The sequence below is a fragment of the Balearica regulorum genome, chromosome W (assembly GCF_011004875.1).
Source record: "Balearica regulorum gibbericeps isolate bBalReg1 chromosome W, bBalReg1.pri, whole genome shotgun sequence".
NCBI classification, from domain to species: Eukaryota; Metazoa; Chordata; class Aves; order Gruiformes; family Gruidae; genus Balearica; species Balearica regulorum.
Window position 1 is genome coordinate 24,638,916 of NC_046219.1, and position 6,903 is coordinate 24,645,818.

General features: G+C 46.1%; 1 long non-coding RNA gene across 1 annotated transcript; it reads left to right on the forward strand.

Moving 5' to 3' along the window:
* Window positions 1–1,527: 1,527 nt before the first annotated feature.
* LOC142599131 (uncharacterized) lies at window positions 1,528–5,656 on the forward strand. Its single transcript, XR_012832810.1, has 3 exons — window positions 1,528–1,864; window positions 4,358–4,456; window positions 5,598–5,656. It is a non-coding gene; the product is annotated as an uncharacterized LOC142599131 (long non-coding RNA).
* The last annotated feature ends 1,247 nt before the right edge of the window (window positions 5,657–6,903 follow it).

Here is a 6,903-nt window from a genome sequence, read left to right on the forward strand (position 1 = left end):
TATGGTCAGTTCATCACGCGGTGTTTCTGCCGCTTCTTCATCCTCAGGGGGAGGACTCATTGTTCCCCCACTCCAGCGTGGGGTCCCTCTCACGGGAGACAGTCCTTCACGGCCTTCTCCAACGTGAGTCTCCTCCACGGGGTGCAGACCTTCAGGAGCAAACTGCTCCAGCGTGGGTCCCCCACGGGGTCACAAGTCCTGTCAGCAAACCTGCTCTGGCGTGGGCTCCTCTCTCCACGGATCCACAGGTCCTGCCAGGAGCTTGCTCCAGCGCGGGCTTCCCACGGGGCCACAGCCTCCTTCAGGTGTCTCCACCTGCTCCAGCGTGGGGTCCTCCACGGGCTGCAGGTGGAATCTCTACACCCCCTCATCCTCCCTCCATGGGCTGCTGCAGGGGGACAGCCTGCTTCACCATGGTCTTCACCACGGTCTTCACCACGGGCTGCAGGGGAATCTTGCTCCGGCGCCTGGAGCACCTCCTCCCCCTCCTTCTTCACTGACCTTGGTGTCTGCAGATGTTCTTACATCTTCTCACTCCTCTCTCTGGCTGCAAAAGCACTCTCTAACTGTTTTTCTCTTTCTTAAATATGTTATCACAGAGGCGGTGATTGGCTTGGCCTTGGCCAGCGGCGGGTCCGTCTTGGAGCCGGCTGGCATTGGCTCTGTCAGACACAGGGGAAGCTTCTAGCAGCTTCTCACAGAAGCCACCCCTGTAGCCCCCCCACTACCAAAACCTTGCCACGCAAAACCAACACACTTGGCGTGTGGTTTATACTGCTCTCAGGACTCTGCTGTCTGCTGAACAGGTATTGCAGAAAGTGAATAACTCCGTATTACCACCCGCTGAGACAAATATGAAAAAAGAATCTCGTTCGTTTGAATTAATGGATCCTGAGTTGGAATCAGACTATGCTGAGGTGGCGACTGAACCTCCGCTGTCGGAGGGCAGAGCAGACCCTGGGGATCCTTTTGATCCAGGTCCCGTTGACCCTGAACGAGAGCCGGATTTATATCCTCCGCTTACTCCTGTAAAAGCGATGGCTGCTTCTGCCCCCACGGCAGAAGGGATTTTGCAACAACAGAGACAAAAGACTCTCTCACGGATATCCCTGACGCCCAACCCCCCCACCCCCCCCACTCGGCGCACGCCTGCCCCCTTCTGCACCCCTGCCCCCCCCCCCCCGAGTTACCCATTACAAGGAACTGTTCAGTCTAAAATCTCGGGTGGACTACTTGACGAGTGCTGGACAGAGGCACTAAAAAGAGGGGACATATCGCTTCTTCAAGCCATGCCTGTGTGGTATCAACCGAATAGACCCCCCGAATACGTTCATTTACCATATGATGTAATAAAGGAGATCCGCAAATCGATAAAGGAGTATGGTTTGCAGGCATCATTCACAATGAACTTGTTACAGGTTATAGGAGAAGCTTACGTACTGACACCCTTAGATTGGAAATCCATCCTACGTCTTGTGTTGCCTGCAGCACAGTACTCTGTGTGGTTTTCGGAATACCGTGAGCTGGTGCAAGTTCAGGTGACGGACAATTTAACGGCAGGAACTGCTATTGGTCTTGACGAATTAATGGGAGAAGGGCATTATGCTACCGGGATAGCACAGGCTGGACTATCGCGGAATGTTCTTGCCCAAGCCACAGGGTTAGCCTTGAGGGCACTCCGACGGGTGCCGGATTTCGGCAAGCGAGAGTCGTCATTTGCTTCCATTCGTCAGGGACCTCAGGAGCCGTACATACAATTTTTGGATCGTTTGCAAACTGCTATACAGAGACAGATAGACTCTTCTGAAGCAGCAGAATTGTTATTGTTTCAGCTCGCTATTGAGAATGCAAACACGGACTGCAGGCGAGCCATTGATCCTATTCGTAATCACACAAAAACTTTGAATGATCTTGTTAGAGCATGCCAAAACGTGGGCTCTGAGCAACATAAGGCAGATATGCTAGCTGCTGCCTTAGCTCAACAGTTGGCAGTTGCATGAGCTGCTACTAAATGTTTCTCCTGTGGTCAGGAAGGGCATGTGAAGAAAGATTGTCCGAAAGCGAGAAGAGGAGGAGGAGGACAAGGAGGGCAGGGAAGACAACTTGCTCGATTATGCCCTCGTTGTCAAAAGGGATACCATTGGGGTAATCAATGTTGTTCTAAGTTTGATAAACAAGGCAATCCGCTCCCTGAGAATACCTCTGGAAATGGGAGGAGGGGCGTGAGGTCCGGCGCCCCGAGACTACGCAACAGGACCCAGCCCCAGCCCCCGCCGGCACAGTCCTTGATGTGGCCGGCACAAATAAGCGAGACGAACGCTGGCAACTCACTACAGTCGAGTCTCTCAGACCAGCCACAGCAGGCAGCGCCGGGTTGGACCTGGCCACCAGTCAATCCACAGTAACTCAAGATCAGTCAGTACATCTAGTGCCTACAGGAGTGTATGGACCTTTGCCTGAGGGTTTATGTGACTTATTGCTCGGTCGTTCCTCCACTTCCAGAGCAGGTTTATTTGTTTTGCCTGCGGTCATAGATTCCGATTATACTGGGGAAATAAAAATTATGGTTTGGACCCCTACGCCACCTTGTACTATACCTATTGGAGAGCAAATTGCACAATTGCTTTTGCTGCCCAACACTCAAATTCAAACTAAAAGTTCCGCCCATGTTGGCGAAAGGGGGTCCTCTGGGTTTGGTAGTACAGGTCTGCCTCGCATTTTTTGGACACAGAAGATTACCACGGGACAACCGATGTTGACTTGTAGAGTAAACGGTCGGGTGTTCACTGGCTTAGTGGACACCGGAGCGGATGTTTCTATTATTCAACGATCGGACTGGCCACAGGAATGGCCATTAGTACAGGCATTTGCTGCTGTTACTGGAATTGGAGGCACACAGATACCTTGGCAGAGTATGCGTTCCTTGATTGTGGAAGGTCCTGAAAACCAACAAGTGATTTTAAAACCATACGTTTTAACTGTGCCATGTACTTTATGGGGTCGTGATCTCTTGCAACAATGGAACATGACAATAACGACACATTTTTAACATGGGCCACTGACGTTCAGCCGCGACTCAAACTGACTTGGTTATCAGATAAGCCAGTATGGGTAAATCAGTGGCCTTTGAAAGGTGAGCGGCTAGAAAGGGCTCATGAATTGGTGCAAGAGCAGCTACAATTAGGCCATATTGTTCCCTCCACGAGCCCGTGGAATACTCCTATATTTGTTATTCCTAAAAAATCTGGCAAATGGAGATTGTTGCAGGACCTCCGAGCTATTAATGCAGTGATGGCACCTATGGGGGCCTTGCAACCAGGAACTCGTAATCCCACTATGATTCCAGACAATTGGCATTTGAAGGTTATTGATTTAAAAGATTGCTTTTTTGCCATTCATTTACATCCTGAAGATTGTGTTCGTTTTGCCTTTTCGGTTCCTGTGATTAATAATGATAGACCCATGCAACGGTTTCATTGGGTGGTTTTACCGCAAGGAATGAAAAATAGCCCAACTATATGTCAAATTGTTGTTAGTGAGGCCTTGTCAAATATTCGCAAAACATATGATGCAATCATGTTATATCCTTACATGGACGATATTTTGTTGGCTGTGGAAACTGAATCATCTCTTTCCCAAGTTTTCGACAGTTTAGTAGCTGAGCTTCGGCGATACGGTCTCCAAATTGCGACGGAAAAGGTACAATCACTGCCTCCATGGAGGTATCTCGGCTGGAAACTTCTTGATTCGCATGTATATCCACAGTCTATACGACTTGCTACTACAGTGAGTACTCTAAATGACTTACAGAAGTTGTTGGGGACAATTAACTGGCTTCGACCACTGTTGGGAATAACGACACACGAACTGTCGCCCTTGTTTTCGTTGTTGAAGGGGAATCCTGAACTAACTTCTCCTAGACAATTGACAGAAGCAGCCCAGTCGGCGCTGCAGACAGTGATAGATAAAATTAATTTTACGCTTGCTCATCGAATTTCTCTGCAATTGCCAGTTCGATTGTTCATCATTTATCATTCCTTTCAACCGTATGCTCTCCTAGGTCAGTGGGACGAGAAAGTGCGGAAGGAAGAGCATGCTTTACGCATTTTGGAGTGGTTATTTTTGCCACATTCTTTTGCGAAAACATTGACCACTGCCCTAGAAATGATTGCTAGACTTCTTTCGCAGGGTCGTTTGAGATGTCAACAATTGACAGGACAAGATCCTACCTTCCTTCATCTACCATTAACCAAAGAAGAATTTCATGTTGTATTGTGTAATCGTTTGACTTTTCAGGCTGCATTGGCTGATTATGCTAATGTTGTTTTGTATTCTTTGCCACGCCATCGTTTATTAGGTTCTCTGCACTGTTTACCTCTTCAACCACGGTCTTTGTTGAGTTCTGTTCCTCTACAGAATGCTCGTACTGTGTTTATCGATGGTTCTGGCAAAACAGGTAATGCTGCAGTTGTATGGCGTCACGCAAACTGCGAGGAGTGGGCCTCAGATGTTTCTCACTTATCTGGATCGACGCAGATTGTAGAGTTAGCTACAGCGGTCCGTGCCTTTGAGTTATTTTCTAAGGAACCTCTTAATATCGTTGCAGATTCTGCATATGTTACAGGTATTGTTCAGCGCTTAGAATCCACTTTTATACGAGAGGTAGACAACAAACAGTTGTTTGATTTATTGTTAAAGCTAGCCCAACTTTTAAAAATCAGACAGCATTCTTATTTCATTGTCCATATTCGCTCTCACACTAACTTACCAGAACCCCTTGCCGAAGGTAATACAATAGCAGACCATTTTACAATGGCTGCGGTTTTTCCTCAACGTTTTGATCAGGCAAAATTAGCTCATGAATTTTTCCACCAAAACGCACACTCATTACGAAAGCACTTCTCTTTAACTACCGCACAAGCTCAAGATATAATTCGAGCATGCTCGGATTGTCAGCACCTCTCCCCTTTGCCAGTCTTGCCAGGGACTAATCCCAGAGGTTTAAATGCTAATGATTTGTGGCAATCAGACGTCACACATATTTCTTCTTTTGGACGCCTTAAGTATGTTCATGTTTCTATTGACACCTTCTCTGGTTTTCTGGTAGCCACTGCCCATTCCGGAGATCGTGCCAGAGACGTTGTGAAGCATTTTTTTAAGATGTTTTGCGACCATGGGGGTCCCACGGAAAGTTAAAACAGACAATAGCCCAGCTTATGTTTCTCGACGTTTTCTGTTATTCTTACAGGATTGGGGAGTTGAACATATTACTGGAATTCCGCGTTCCCCTACTGGTCAAGCAATAATAGAACATGCCCACCGTTCTTTGAAATCTATTATTGATAAACAAAAAAGGGGGAATCCAGTAGGGACAACACCACAGGAAATATTAGACAAAGCTACTTATGTTCTAAATTTTCTTAATCTATCTGGATCTAAGCAATATAGTTCCGCAGTAGATAGACATTTTAGAACTGAGGAATCCTCTACCGTGAAGCCTCAGGTGTTTTATAAAAATTTGGAATCTGGTCAATGGGAAGGACCGGTCCCCTTGCTTACCTGGGGACAGGGATATGCTTGTGTTTCTCTTCCCTCAGGTCCCTATTGGATCCCTGCAAGGTATGTAAAGCCAGCGCAAGTGAAAACGCATACTGAAGATGAACAGGACGATAAGAAACACCAAGATGATGTTGCATCTGGGATTGATCAACCTCAAAATTAAGATATGGTGGCTTATAGAATTGCAGATGTATTATAATGATAGTTTTAACACATCAGATTTATCTGTTTCCCCGGCTCATTCAAATATTTGGCAGATGGGTCTTTCCTTTTTTAAGCGACAATTATATCAAGTACTAATGACAGAGAAGGCAACTGAGGCTAATGTAACGCTTTTGTCTGAAGCAGAAATCATGGTCTGCACAACCCATCCTTATTTTTTGCTCTAACCTCCAATGCTACTATTCTATCATGTAATGGATCTTTTTGTATTACCCTGTCTTCACCAGACTTTAGGAGTTGTATAGCTTTTAGCGATTTATAAAATAGTGAAACAGCATTTAGAAGGACATTTGATTTATCTCTTCAACATAATATTCAGTCTTTACATGATCAACTGAGGGACCAAATTGAAAAATTACAGGAACTAATGAGTCAAAGTGTATTCGACACATTAAAAAATGACCTATCATGGCTAAATCCGAAAACTTGGTTTAGTGGTTTAAATTTTCAAATTGGGTTTTTATTGGCATAGGCACTGTGTTGTTTTTCTTGTTCTTGGTGGGTTTTTTTACAGATTCTATGGTCAGCTATCTGACGAGTGCAGAAGATAGAGGCACATGTTATGGACACACTGTTGCTCAACGGGGTTGTCATAAACAAAAAAGGGGGAGATGTGGAGAACAACGCTTTAGCGAATAAAGACGGCGTGGGAAACGTGCGATTTCGACCTGCGCGCTAAAGCAGCGAAAAACAGCAGTTCAAAGAAAAGATATGCACAAAACAGGCCTTGCATTCTTCAGTAGCTCATAAATAACATGTGACTGGCCGAATCCAGGAGATAAGGAACTGAGAACAGACAGACAGGGGCCTGCCAGGTGCAAGAGAAAAAGAGAATAGCAGATCATGTGGGGAACACGAATCGGGTGATGATTGGGGAATAAAAGAGACTCCCCTTTTAACAAGAAATACTTTATAATCAGGAAATTCTGTAATAAAGTTGATTCTGTACTTGCACCCTACGGAGTCCGTGCCTGTCATACACCACATCTGCCAGTTTGGATCGTCCTGGAACTTCACTTGCCCATACCAAAGGAGTTACTGCATTGTCCACCACTTCTGGAATCTGTTCCTCCTTGGAGGAATCCTGTAACATAAACACTCTCGCCTGTATGGCTTTTGATT